Source organism: Formica exsecta, unplaced genomic scaffold (genome assembly GCF_003651465.1).
Source record: "Formica exsecta isolate Colony F162 unplaced genomic scaffold, ASM365146v1 scaffold826, whole genome shotgun sequence".
NCBI lineage: Eukaryota > Metazoa > Arthropoda > Insecta > Hymenoptera > Formicidae > Formica > Formica exsecta.
In genome coordinates, this window is record NW_021853596.1 from 438978 (window position 1) to 454902 (window position 15925).

The window sequence follows — 15925 nt, forward strand, 5'->3', positions numbered from 1 at the left end:
GCCTATCATTGATAGCGACAGATTCCTGAATACGCTCATGAAGTTTATGATATAATTAATAATATAAATAAATAATTATTATAAAAAATATATATATATAATATAAAATAAAAATTATAATATATCAACTATAAAATATTATGTATTGATTGTGTTATTATTCCAGTAATTAGTCTTATTTATTGTTCAATAATAACAATAATAATATATTAAAAGAAGTGACAACAAAGATTTGTGTAAAACGAGCTTCATAATATAGATCTTCGTCGCCTCTTGTATATCCGCTGCAATCTCATTATCTCCAAACGCAATTCTCGATGCAGATTTAGTTCGGGAATGATGCGAATCTGTGCACCGAAGAGTAAATAATCTCCCCTCTCATTATCTAATCCGGGAAAAGATACTACCGTTACGGAAAGGAGAGATGAGAGGTTTCGCCGCGGAAATCCGTAACGGGGAGTCGAGTCTGCAACATGAGAAAGCGGGCGATAATACTCGCCTAAACGAGAAGAGGGAGAGACAGAAGGGGGTTAAGAGAGACGGAAGAGGGCTGAATTAGCGAGCTATGTAAATTAGGGACGGCTCTTTAGGCTCTTGTTTAATTTAGCAAACCTCTGCGTCAGCCACGGCCAGGATACACACGTCTTGCAGCATTTCCTTTATTGTATAACCTTGTTTGTAAATTTGTGCGAGTCCAAGTTACGTTGTATACATCTAGTATCGCCATATTTTCCCCACCATATTTTGTATCTTTCAAAAAACAAACAACCTCGAGAATATTAAAGGTGTTTGCGCTTAAAATCAATTCGTACGCCGTTAAAGCAAAAAATCGTAAATATATATTATAATATAAATCACTAATACTGGCTAATAAAAGCCAATTGCACTGTAATAAGCAAAAGTAAATATATATATAAACCTATTAAAATTATGCTTTATTAATGTTTTATATATTCATTAAATTCATAAATTTCAATTTAAAGTATCTTTTTCTTATGTTGCGTGCAATAATGCATATTTTATATTTTAAATATATTTCGATTTTTCTACATATTAAATATAATATAACTTGAATTATAATATATAAAACAGTATCTATATACAGAAAATATAAAGGAAAAACATGTTCTCTATCAATAAGAAAGTGCATTTTTTTATATTTATATTTAATAATTAAATATTTAAATATATCTATATTTTAATAATTGAATATTTAATATGTTTTAATGTTTTTTTTTAGATGATAAAAAACGTTTATATTTTTCTTCATTCCATTACGATAACATATTACTTATTAAAACAAATATATGCAATAGAGAGTTTTTAAAAGTTTATATTTTATTAAATATAATTTAAACATTTTAGTTATATAAAAAATAATGTAATTTTACTATTAATATATATAATTATGTAGTTCTGTTATTTAATATAATTTTTTTATTTATGCATATTTAATTCTAATTTCCGTTTTTATATTTATAATTATTTTTTAACTAAAATAAAAATATTTCTAGATGTGTTTTGAATTATCTACAATGAAAAATGAGTTTCGTGTTAACTTTCATCCTTAAACATAGAATACATTCAACTTCACTTTTCTTTCTCTCACTGGTCTCTCGAGAGCCAAGGGTTTTGCAAAGTCGTAAGTGTTCCAAAGTGAGAACAAAGCCACCGTTGCGTAAACTGTAAGCCGCCTGGATGGTAAACTTGCGAAATTGTTAAGCACTGGGACAGTCGACTAAAAGCTTCGTAAATCTGCCCGTTCGCGAAATTGCTTCATTGGTCCATCCACTTTGATCATTGTTAATATTCCTCAATAGAAACTCTATACGCGGATATTATCGATAGGCACTGCTAATGGACAATGTGAATAAAACACGAGAAGTTTCATGAGAAACATATAATAACGTTTATAATTATTTTGAGATAATATCATGAAGATAAGATATCGGTTGTGTTTTCCTCAAATTCTATTCTCGTATTTTTCTTGACTCAATTATATGTATATTAAACTTTTTAAGTTATGTTTGCAATCATTCTTTAAATTTACATATACATTGAATTAGAAAAATAATAATATTAAGTTAATCTAAAAAAAAAAAATTTAAACTGCATATCTTGAATCAACATTTTTTGAACTATAATTTTAAGTGGTTTATAATCGGAAAGAGTAGTCATGCAATCGAAAAACTCGTTAAAATTAAATTAGCTGAGTATTTACTTTTTATCGTTAGAAAGATATGTATCAGTTGACATATATGTATAGCTGCATGTAACATTATATATATATATATATATATATCAAATGTGTAAATGACTAATTTAATACTTATTCATTGGAGTTATATTAAATCACACATTTACGTATTTGATTCAATTTTACTTTTTATATTTCATGCAAGAATTTTCAATTTTAAACGCTTACTCCGCTTATTTTCTGTTTTAATTTCATCCCCATTCGCTTCACATTACAATTTTTCCGCTTGTTTTTTACATTTTTTTTCCTATCATTGTCCACGTGGCATTTTGGAAAGAATAATTTACTCACACCACATTTCAATCAAAAATGTAAAATGATCTACAGATAGTCAATTTTTATAATCGGAAGTTATATGTTGTGTATATATATATTATCTGATTAATTTCTAATTTAATCTAAAATATTAAGATTTATTTGTAAGCGCCCGATATATTCATGGCATTTCAAATTTTAAAAAAATTTAGATTTGAAATGTTTTGATATATTACTTTAATTTGTGAACTTTGTTATTAAAAATTTTTTTTTTAATTGAGTTTATAAAATAAATTTGAAAAGTAAACTTTTTAATTATATTGATGACTCTCAAAAAAGAGAAAAAATTCTCTATACAATCTTCTTAAATATAGACTTGTGTAAAACTTCTTGGAAAAATAAACAGTTTTTCAATTTTTTTGCGCAATTTTTTAATATTCTGTAAAGGCACACATGCCTAGTTTGTATTTCGATCCTTGCGCATATGATTTAAAGTGAGATGTAGGCAACAGGACGTGTGTGATGACTGGTGATTCGAGCTCTAATTAAAGAAAAGGTCGGTGTTTTAATTAAACCGATTCGAAATGCATGCCGCACGCACGTACGCACACGTGCGTATACGGTCGCTATCAAAAGATTTAATTGAAGCGGAAGGAGAAGGATGGCTCGCGAGCAACAGTTCTTCTAGAACCCCTATGCTACCGGCTGCTTTTAATTAAAAACAATTTGCCGAGACTTGCATCAAGTGCAGCGCGTCATTAAATCGCTCAATCTACATTGCGAACTGAAGTCGGTCAAGTCTGCGCTTTCGAAATACATTTTTTATATGCACATGTAACGATCATTTATCTAACATCTTGTTATTACTCACCCGTCAACCACAACGAGTGGTGAAAAACAACATGGCAGTGCCTTAAAAGGGGTTAACGCGTCCCCCTTTATTTGCGCATTAATTATTTTAATGCGACTTCGCTCGCTTTGAGGTCACGCATCACAATAGACTCAACGTAAAGGGATCCATAAAAAAAGTGTTCCTCGCCGCGCCCACTGTGATATTTTTCGTCGTTTTCATATGCGTTAATATACATATATCAAACGGTTTGTTCCGAATTATTACCATATGAGATCATATTCACGAAACGATAAAATTGTCAATTAGTGAAACATTTAAAAAAGTGGGCAAAAAGTGGGCAATGAAAATTTAAAATAGGAAAAGAATATTAACAAATTTATAAATTTTATTGACAAGAGAAAAGGAAATATTTAAGGGGAAAGAATTTATATAAGTTTTTTAATATGATTCATACTTATATATATTGCAGAATGTTCCGTAATATGAGATATCTTTCAAAAATGGATATAATACTAAAAAGTTTTCCTCGTTATTATTCTTTTAATGTGATTGACATATACTTATAAATATATTTTACGTTACGCGTTTGTGTATGTGATATAACGTAACATACGTATTTCTATAAATTTTTAATTGTACGTTCTCGTACATGCAAAAGGTCGGTTAAAATCAATTCCCATAAAATAAAAAGTAACATTTAATTATATACAGTCTTTAACAATTTAATTCTTTGGATGTTTATAAAGTATAAAAAGAATGAATTTCACAAGTGTTCATTAACAAGCACATGTACTAAAAGCATTTAATTAAATTAGATATTTATCTTTATTTCGTTATTTTCTTATTTATCTAGTACATGTTGTATATGTAAAGTAACGTATAAAACTGATTAGAGATGAGTTAATTTTACTATCTTGCCTAAAAAACACACATTAAAAATGTAAAGAAACAGGAGCCAAATAAATCTTAAGTTTAAATAAAGTTACAAGAATTGCGCTAAAAATATAAATTAATAATAAGTAAAATTAATCATGAAAAAAATCAAAGTGTTTAAAAATGCTATTTTATCGTTAAAATGCAGCAAATCGTATTAGAAATAAAATTTGAACATAAAGAGAATGCCCGAACATTTCTGTTGATATTTAAAATTATACAGGTTATACAATTTCCACAAAAATAAATCGAACGAGTTGCTGATATTCTCTATATTCGCCTGCTCGTTTATTCAATCTAACACTGTTAAATTTTATTTCATGAAGAGTTCTTAAAACAGAGTTTTAATTTATTTATGGAAAACTCAACAGCAATTTATAATAACATTTTTACAAAGGCAAAAGCATGTAAGAAACATGCATCATAAATAAATATGCCAATATTAGTAAAGAGACCGTACAGAGAGTAAATAAATCATTTATTTATTGATCGCAAAAATATATTGATGTGTATGTGTAGTCATTACTTTGAACACTTATGTAATAAATTATTAATTTAAGAAAACTAATAATTTTATTGATTTCGCAAATTTAGTAAAATTTTTTTTGAAAATTATTTAAATACAAAATTTCAATACTCAAGATCATTTGAAGAGCATGTCATTATATCTTATATCTTGCTGAATTCCTCTCAATATTTTTTTGTCACACATACACAATATAAATTTTTTTCGTTGATAGTCATATTTTATAAATATCCAAAGTTTATATATTCGATTAATTAATTGATTTATTCAATTAGTTTATTTAGCTTTAATTAAATTATCTGCGCATTCCGCGGGAATGACGCGTAAATATCGCTTGCCATCATCGCCTTAGAAGCCTGTCGATCGGTTTTATCGGTTGAATAAATAATTAGCTGCATTATTATCGCGGAAAACGGCTGTGCGCAATGAAAAGCGGCAAAAAATCTTATGCAGCGGACGAAAAAAACCGATCGTTCGCTCGCCATTGTCTCGAGGGTTGATGCTTTTACTTTTTTTTCTTTCTCTTTCTCTCTCTCTCTCCTTCCCTTTACCTTTTTATCATTCTCTCTCTCTCTCTCTCTCTCTCTCTCTTGCTCTCTATCTCTCTCTTCATTTTTCTTTCTCTCTCTCTCTCTCTCTCTCTCTCCGTCAAAACCATTCAACCGCAATTAGGATTATTTATTTATCGCGTTCGCAACGAGAGCTTCGATGGGTCGAAGGGTCTTTTTTTCTCCCTCCCTTTCTATCTGCCTCTCTTTTTCTGTAATATCAATTTGCAACGCTGGTTTACGCAAACGTTTCAAACGCAGACAAGCAGTTTCCGCTCGAGAATATATATATTTATATCTGTGATATATTTAACTGTTTTATGTTCTTGATATGCAATTAAGCATATTTTATAAGAAGATCCGCTAAATGTCTTTGATTGCAGGATAGAACTTAAATTTTTGAACTCGTCTTCCAAAAATATGCGTATATTTTATAAAATGAAGGTGTTCATTTTTAAAATGAAATATTTGATAGAGTGTCACATTCTTCCTACTCCTCCTTTTCTGTTCTAGTAAAGAAAAAGATCTATTTTTGGGAAATCTTTTTGTACGATTGATAAATTATATAACTTTATTTTAAAATTGTAAGATTGATACATTATATTCCTTTATTTTATTATTTATTAGATATTGGTGTTTATGTAAATAATGTACACAATATTATGTTTTATTATATAATATTATGTTTTATGATATATCAATTAATTGCCAAAAAATGTAACGAAAAGTTTTAGCAACGCTTATATATTATATAATTTCTGCAAGAAGATTTTTTTTTTTAATTATTTACAAACATTATTTTTTAATTTATTATATACATGATAGTTATCAGCATATAGAATCTTTAAAAATATTTTGTCATTTCTTCTTTTTCTTTCATCGTGATTCTCCAATAGTGAAATTTTTCCGATACGAACAAAGAGCCCTAGTCGCTAAAATGTCTCATCTAACCATTAATTAGTTCGAAGCTATACGAAAGTCTATAATTATAAGAAGATAAGTCTTCTTTAGTCAAAGTTTATTTTAGTAAAATATCTCAAAACTTATCTTACACTTCATGTTGTGAGATATGCCACTAGCTGAGAGATAATTTTTGCAAATAAATATTCGTTTATGAACTAAAAATATATATCAGCATATAAAATTGTATCCATTGGCCGAAATATGGACGTATTGCAAGTTTCTGGAATGTTCTTGCTGCTCTCCTCTCTTTATCATCAAAATATATAGCCGAGATCGAAGATTTTCCCCAAGATATGGTGTCTTATTTTTGTGAGAAGTTCAAAAATTTAAGTTCTATCTCGGAATAAAAGTGACATTTAGCCGATTTTCTTATAAAATATGAGTTTTATATAAAAGTGTTTCAGTTACTTAGTTTCGAGGAAGTTATTTTTTGAGTCGCTTAGGTGCATTGCGTATATGCTTGAGCGAGAGTGAGTATGTGTGCATGTATATGTATTTTATTATGAAACAATCTTAAACTATAAAAAAAATTTGATTAGATTATTAACTCTTTATTCTCTCTTTTTTCTATTCCAATTAAATTTACTTGAGAGCAGAATATAATATAGAACAGACAAGTACGTCGATAATTTCTAATATAATTTTCTAGTTTGCCGATAAATATATTTCTTGATGCAGAATTCAAGGAGAAGGGAGATAGAAATAGAAAATGAGAGAGAAGAGAGATAGAAAATCAACATTCAATCATATCAATTTTCATCTATAGAGAAAGTCGATAGTATTTAAAAAAAGCAGTCCGACTGGAAAAAGATTTCTTGACTGCAGATGTTTATTTTTTTGTTTATTTTAATTTAATTACAAAGCTTCAAGAAAATAATAGTTTGGATAAACTAAAATTGAATAAAGTAAACGCAATTAAGATTTTGGCGGTAACTATTGAGAATCTTCTCATGTTAATTCAATTAAGGCATCTTGAAGAAGACAATGGAATTAACAGAACAAGCTTAAAACGACTTTTACATCAGCATAAATCCTATTTACATATCAATTCATTCAGAGTATTCTGGTAAAGATTTTGAAAAAAATATGCATTATCTTCAATGAAAATTAAACGGTATAATATTTTTAAAGTACTATTTACCGATGAGACCACTTTTATAAATTATAGACAAATAAACTTGAGAGGAATATACACTATTTGAAAAATGTATGATGGTTAAAAGATATTGATTGAAGGAAAAACTATAGTCCCTTAATATTTGAAACGAGATTGCAAATAATAAATTAGTTGAGTTCTATTTTATTTATGATATTAAATGGTGAAAAAACACATTTTTTATTAAAACAGGAGTTTTCTTGAAACCTCTGATATACCTCTCTCTCTCTCTCTTTAAATATTTGCTATATAATATTTTGTTAGCACGAGAGCTGTTCAATCCATTTTCCATATTTACAACTTCAATTTTTAATAAAAATTAATCTTTTGATTGTGTATGTGGACAAGCGCTCAGAGAGAGAGAGAGAGAGAGAGAGAGAAAGAGAGAGAGAAAACTCAATTTTTAAAACTGACATTATTAGATTTCCTTTCTAAAAAAATAAAAATATAAAACAGAAAAGATGAAATAATGAATAAGCTGTTTTAAATATATCAAAAGTGATCAAAAAAATAGTGTAGTTTATTATGTTGCAGATTGTCTCAGACAATACCTTGCCTAAATGATATTATTTTAAACACATATGCTACAATAAATAAAGTAAGTTAATAATCTAACCTGATTTTGCTAAATTTTGAAGTTTAAAATTATTTTAAGATTATATTGTAATAAAACAATAAATTTGTGATATTACTAGCATAAATTGTAAGAACAGAAAATCTTTATACATATAAATTCATAGAAAATATATTAGGGTTTTTTAATATAAATTACTGTGTATATTAAGAACTTTTGAAATTTTTAGAAAGTATTGCATATATAATACATATTACATACATTAACATTTTTCTAAACTTCTTTAATAGTTTTTAAAATTAAAAAAAGAACTTGTAAGAAATATAAAAATTAAATAATTTTGCGAAAAAAGAAACATATATTTTTCTGAGTAATTTATCTTTTTTCTTTATGATGGCCTGAAATGACGCTTTTTAAGAAATCGGAAGGATAGCGATTTGCGATAATGGACCATTAATCTGTTGGCGACAGCTGTTCCGATATCCAGGCAACTAATCGGAAACGCGAAGTGAGAAAAGTGAAGCAAAAAGATGCAATAAGAAATAAAAAAAGTGAAACTTTTATTAAGTTAAGCTCTTCGCTCGGGGGAGAATTCACACGATGTTCTGTTTTTACAAGAACATATATTATTCAATTTTAGTCAAACATTCCAGCACTCTCTCCATTAATTTTCCAAGCTTGCATTATACATATATGCATAATAGATTAATCGATATTCTCACGTCGCGTCGTTTATTTTATTATAATAGAGAAAAAAGTTTCTCTATAATATACATATAATATATATCAGATGAATAAATGATTATTCAAGGTGTCTTTCCCACGCAGCTGAGTCAAGTTGTATTTTTAAATGGAAATAAAAAAAAATATTATAAAAAATATCATCAAGATAAAATTAAATAATTTTAGACGTTTCATATTCTTAATAGTAATGTTACATTTTTTTATGGAACCCGATATTCTCTCATAGTTTTGTATAAGATGAGAAATTGCAACATGCATTCAAAAAAGTATGAGATTCTACTTACAAAAAAAAATATAAAGTTTCGCAATTGCATTTATACATACAGGAACGTAAATAAAGATAAATAAAAATGTGAAGAGTCTAAAATTATTTAATTTTACTTTGTGACATTTCTTTCTATCTCCAAATGTGTCAAAGACAGCTCCGTTTTATTACGTATTGAACATTTTGTATAAATGCTAAAAAATAATATCATAATACATTAATTAAATCAGCATAATTAATTAAATCAGCATAATTAATTAAAATAATGTAACAATTTAATAATGCTTATAATTATTACTAATAATTGATAACGTAATATATATGTATCTAAAATATAAATATAAAAATAAAATATAAAAGATATCGAAAATGTTTTATTCTTTTTCTCTGTTCATTCATAGTAACTTTCTATTGCCTAATTAAAAAATACTCGAATTGTCTAAATTTCATTTTGCTATTGCGTTACAAAATTCAGAATGTAGTAGTACTAATGTCAATATGGAGCAAACGTACTTGTAAACAAAAAATAAAAAAGAATTTAAAACGTTCTTTAAAAAAAGACAAGCGTAACAAGGAAAAAATGAAAAATAAAAAGGGCTAATTTTAATGAACCTTACAGTTCAACAGATCGCAAAGTTAATATAAAAGAAGCAAAGCTACTTTTGGAATCTAAGAACTGTAAGCTGAAGAGTACGCGGGAAGATTAATCGTAGGAGTTGCGCAGGATTAAAGCGAGTTTAATTTCGAAACGAATCGCCGAGATCTAATCTCCTCTAGTTGGCATCGCTGGGATATATCTTTCGTTGCATTGCATCGTATTTCGTATATATTTCATCTTAAATATCGCTCCTCTCTCTGCTCGCGATATTATAGTTTGCGCGGGTATCTTCGTCATACTTATTAATTTCGTCTTCTCTCTCTCTCTTTCTCTCTCTCTCGTTCTTTCTCTCGTTTCGTCTCTTTTTTTCTTAAATCATCTCGCAGACATTTACCTCTCTGTCACTGCATATTATGACGTAATTTACAAATTCTACTCTTAATTGCTGCCGGCGAAAATTCCATTGTATATGCACCTTCTCACTAAACTCATCCTCGCTAATGTTGTAGATGAACATTTCGCAGCTCTAATTTCTTTCTCAATATTTTTCGATGGAATATTAACACATTGTAAATTATAATTGAAAACTGAGTGTAATAACAGCACAAGTGTAAAAATGATATTTTGGGCAAACAAGTTTAAATATTTTAAATTAAACGATTTGAATAGAAATATAAATTAAGAGAAAAAATTTAGCTATAAGAAATAATTCAATGTAATATTTACATCGTAGTTGTTTCATTCACTTGTTGTATATAGACCAATAATAAATAATATTGATAATATAAATATATTCGCATAATATAATCCTTTACTGCAATAATTCTAATAAGATTAATTTATCTTTTTTTACAGATACGAAAGACATTCGAGCACAGACACGACAGTGATTTCAGTGAGAGATTCTCATCATACAGTTAAGTTTATTAAACAATTATTTGATATAATACAAATTTTCACATTTGCTGTGTAAAAGTTAAATTATGATTAAATAGCTCACTCTAAAATAAACCTACAAATAACAACAGTGTTTCAAGAAAAGTCTTGGAAGCTTTTATTTTAATGTTGCATTTTCTAAAGGAGACATAGAAACATAATAGGGCTATTCATTTTAACTGTACTTTCTTCCTTTCTTCTTGCATTTGCTTCCTGTATTTGACGCAGAATAAGTGTGTGTTTAAGCTCTAGGGAAAGTGGAAAAAAATAAGTAGTACAGAAAATGCATCAGACTCTTTGTTATAACCGGAGTTTCTCACAATTGCAAAATGGATATAATGCTTTCATAATAAAGCAAAGAATTTTTATTAGCATAATCAACTCTTAGTAGCACTATAAATCAACAAACTGATAAAGCAATATATGTATATTTGACTGATTGTGTAATGTAATATAAGATGATAAAATTGCGAAAGATATAAAATCATATCGATTACTGAATCAAGATCGATTAATGTCTCCCGTCGTTTTTGCTATCGATCTCTTGATTTTGGACTGATATTTCTTTTTTTTCAATGTAAAAAATATAATTAATTTTTTATTTTGAATTTAAATTCAAGTCTAATATACAGAAGTAAATGTATAATATATTTGTTAAGCTTTTTTTATATATGAAAATATTAATTAATTTTTTAAATTAGTCAGACATTAATCAATTACCCTTATTGATTATCAATTATATTTCTTATTAATTGAACATAAGTTAATTGTTAATTTATTTTATCAATTACATCCATTTCTATTAATTTGAAAGAAGGAATACATATCATCTACATTTCTCCAAATTTTCAAGATACATTTTGGAATTGATTAAGAAAAAAAAGGGATGTAAAGGTAGCACCGGCACATTATGCGCGGAAGTTCGTCCAATAACCGTTCGTCTTGGCGAAATTACGACGCTGAGGATGGCGTTATCTCGCCGCTTACGACTTAAATCACGCGTCTCACGCTTTCCCCTCCTTGCCCCATTTTTGTTCGGGAGTCCCTTAATTCCGCCTCGCGCAGGAATTACCATCGTAGCCACGCTTCCGGTCTCTTCGGGGTGCTGTCTTCGTTCCCGCTTGCAGGAAATCCCGGCTGTGAAAGCCGCTGTCATACCCGCGGCCCAGGTTTACCTTAACGCAGGTCGCCTTCCTTCCTGAAATGCATCCTACGGGGAATTAAATGCGCGATATTAAATGCAGAGTGCAAACAATCCCCTCCTCCCCGTAGCTGGGAGTCACGGCTTTACCCTCATAACTTTTGAAGCAAGCTGGGATTGTAAATCACGTTTTCGAGCCGACCACAATATATGTATTTAAGATTTGTCTTAATCTTAGGCATTAATATTGAACACTATCGCGATTTCTCTACTTGAGCTTGATTATATTATTAAATTAGTGAAAATGATACTTAATTAACTTGGATTTAATTACTAGTGATGATTGATGCATCCTCCACTTGATTTTAATTAATGAGGATTGATATTTAATTAGTTTTAATTTATTTCTAGGAAATGATTAATATTTAATTCGGATTAAATTAATAAATATTTAAATTTAAATTAAAATATATTAGAAAATTATTATATTTAATATTTGAGAAAGTATTGAGGAGTATGGTATTGAACTAAATTGTTATAAGGAAATATTGATTGAATTCAGTATAAAACTTATGAATGTTTTATTTTATTTAAGAAACGATAGATTTATCTAGCTATATATATATACATATATATACATACATACACATACACAGAGAATCCAAATCTTTTGAATATCTTTTTAATAGCAGATTGTCTGACTAATTTGCATTTTTCCTTGGTGAGAGAGGTCATAATTTTTCAAAAATTGTTACGACGTAATCGTAGTAAAAGCGCCAAGATCTCGTGCCTTTTTGCATCGGCATCCATCGCTAGTAAATTATTTTGAGTTTTCGTGAACTGTGTTTCTATGACTCATATTCATAGTCTATTCTTATACTTAAGATCGTTTTAATTGCAGATAAGTAGTCATCGCTATCTCGCGCTTTAAAATATTTTAAAATAAAATAAAATAAACCCTATGCGCTTTTGAAAAAAATAAATATAAACTGAAAAATTGTGTTTATTCTTTATGATCAAAAGAATTTTTTTATTTTTATATTAATTCTGATAGAAAACTGAAAAAAAAATTAATTTGATGACATCTTTTATGAAATGTCTTAGATTAAAGGCATCTATTTTGATATGTAATATAATAAATAGATATAAAATATACATATACGATTATTTTGTATAAAAATTGAGAAGTAATATATCAATTTGCTTCAATTTTTAATTTTATTAAAATATTTTTACAAAATTTTCCATAAAATGTTAATAAAAATGGAGGATATCCCGTAAAAAAATAAGAACACATTATAAATAAAAAATAAATATATTGCGAAATATTTGAAAGGCGATTGAGAGAGAAAATTCCTACTAATATTTATCTATCGTAAGACGCTATTAAGGAATATAAATATTTTCTACTTCTGTTAAGCAAAAAAAAACGATCCTTTGCGGAACGACTCAACATATACGCGCAGAAACGTATTCGGAACCAATATCATTTTTGCTAGATTCTTTTTGTAGAGAAATATGGAAAAATTACTTCTGCCAAAAGAAGCGAAACCAATCGATTTTTTTCTTTTTTCTCTTTCGGCTTCTTTTCGCATGAACGCGTCTTTTAGAAACATGAATTTTATATTGTATGCGTTGTTTTGGACAACAAAAATTCGGTGATTCGTGAAACAAAATCACAGTACAACTAAAGAATTTTATATGAAACTTTTCGCTTTTTAACTTTCTTAAAATAAAAAAAATCTGCGTACAATATGACATCTAAAAAACGATTTAGTATCTAAAAAAGTCAAGAAGAAAAATTTTGTAGTCTTTATACATATATATATTGAATAAATTTGTTATTTATTATTATTTTTATTATTGAATCTATTTATTATTATTAATATTATTTTCGATACTGTTATATTAGAGCAAATTGTTGTATTATTTTCATTTATTTCATCAATTTTTTGTTTCCTAATAAAAAAGATCACCGGCATACATTTGAATATGTTTGAGATAGACTTGAAAAATTCAGGTTTGATTCGCTTAGGCAGCACTCCATGGCAGAGAAATCGACTTATACGCCTTTCTTTCGATGCAGGAAAACCCAGCCTAAGGTCCTCAGGGAACGTAGTATAGTTTGGAATGCTTCAAAAGCAGGTCGAATTTCCAACAAAGGTGCAAGCATGTGTACAGATATTGAGAAATTGGAAAAAGATTCGGTTCGCAAAACACAATCGTCTTGGATCGTATTTTACTGCTAGTAGATTTGTGTGTGTATGTGATCGTGTTAGATTAGATTTTATATTTGGTGAAATATAATAATCTCTCTCTTAATAAAATATTCTAGCAAAATCAGATATATTATATATATATATATATATATACGTAGAACTTTTTTCTATATAATTTTTAAAAATTTGGTATTTATATATTTTCTCTAATTTGTTAGTAAATGTATTATAAGTGGTTATAATTAATAAATTAATTATAATTTTTTACAAGTATTTTAATTTAAACATAAAACAGTCATAAAAACTTCTTTTTCACAAGGCGTAATAATATTTATAATATTTCGTACTCGTTAATATCGACATTTCTACATCGAAATATTAATCCAATTCCTCGGCATTTCTGGCAATCGTCGCGCTGAAAATTCCTGACCTGACCTGGCTACTACATCATCGCTCTATCGCTATATTTTATGGCAATAAGAGTTCGACTTCCCTGGCGCTCTTTCGACCGGCACTTCCACGACTGATATACGTGATATATGACTGAAAGGAGAATATACACGCACACACACGCACGCACGCACGCACGTGTATATACAAACACACAGATATACACACATGTACACATTTCTCGGCAACATTGCATCGAAGCGGGTCTATGTTTCAAGTGCAATAACATCAATATTCTACTCGATGTGTGAAATCTACCCAATGGGGAAGCAAAGACAATCTACGCACAATTAGTTACATGCGGATATCTCACGTTTCTTTTAATTAAAAAATTATGTAATCTAATGATTATTTGATCCTTAAAAAAACTTATTTTTAAATTAATATTGAAAAGTTTTTCCAATTGAATGTCCAATTTTTAAATTTTTCTAAAAAAAGTTTCCTCCCCTTCGCCATCTCCATTATTTAAATTCTTTTCTCTTGTGATAGTATTTATTCTATTTCCTAATATATGATTAACACATATCACATATAATAAAAATAAATATTTAAGCACAGAATATGTCAGATCTGTTTTTATATTATTATTAATATATTGGCGAAAAGAGAAGCATTTTATATGAGAAAGTTGAATTAATTACCATTTAAAGAAAAATACAAATTTCAAATTAAGCTGTCCCGCATTTTCACTGATGTGGAAAAACTCTAATTTTCTCGAATTTGCGGCCGTCAAACAAACATAGCTTCTTTCCGAGCACATTGAAATACGAGTAATGAAAGTTTTCGTAAGAGTCAAGTTATGAATGGCTTTACTTTCTTGGAGGGGTGGCAACGCGTCGTCAATGACGTCGACGTCATAGAATTTTACTCGTCGCGTACGATCTAATTAAATCGTTGACGACCCGATGAATTAAAGAGGAGGAAAGCTTATTTGCTAATGAGATGCTGTTAATAAAAGTTCTCTAGAAAAAATCTCTTTTTATTGATTTATCGACTATTAAAAAAAATATATTTTTTTATATTAATTAGTATTAATATAAAAAGGAGATATTATATGTGAAGAAAAGGATAATTTTATTATTATCTGAAGAAACTAATTCTCATTTTTTCTATATAAGACGTAAAATTATGCTTTCGGAAAATCGCTGGTCTATCAGCCATACATGTAAAACTTTACCAATTTTTAATTAATATGAATAATATAAACCAGACAAAAAATTTTTCACTGATATCAAGATTTTTATTTTTTTTCGTATATAAGATGAAATACTGTTGTTTTAAAAAATCGCTATCAATTACCTTGGTATTTGAATTTCGACGCCATAGCTGATCGAGCTCTTGCCCATATTCGCTTGCTCGATCGAGGAAAAGCTCGTCATATGCCTTGGTACATCAAACTATACATCTAGTTCAGGTGTCTTCCATACCTTCTCGATAAACGAACTGCCTTTACGGACGCTCTCGACACCATACCATTATCGATAAGGGCGTTTTCGATTTTTTCCTC

The 15925-nt window shown here is 28.4% G+C and overlaps 1 protein-coding gene across 3 annotated transcripts in view; it reads left to right on the top strand.

Annotated features, from left to right (window-relative positions):
- The window catches only part of LOC115244613 (connectin-like), a 141075-nt gene that overhangs the window by 114982 nt on the left and 10168 nt on the right, over positions 1–15925 (top strand). For all 3 annotated transcript variants that reach the window (XM_029822407.1, XM_029822408.1, XM_029822410.1), the window contains one exon: positions 10528–10588. The gene's annotated coding sequence lies outside the window, so the exon portion shown is untranslated. The remainder of the gene's footprint in view (positions 1–10527; positions 10589–15925) is intronic.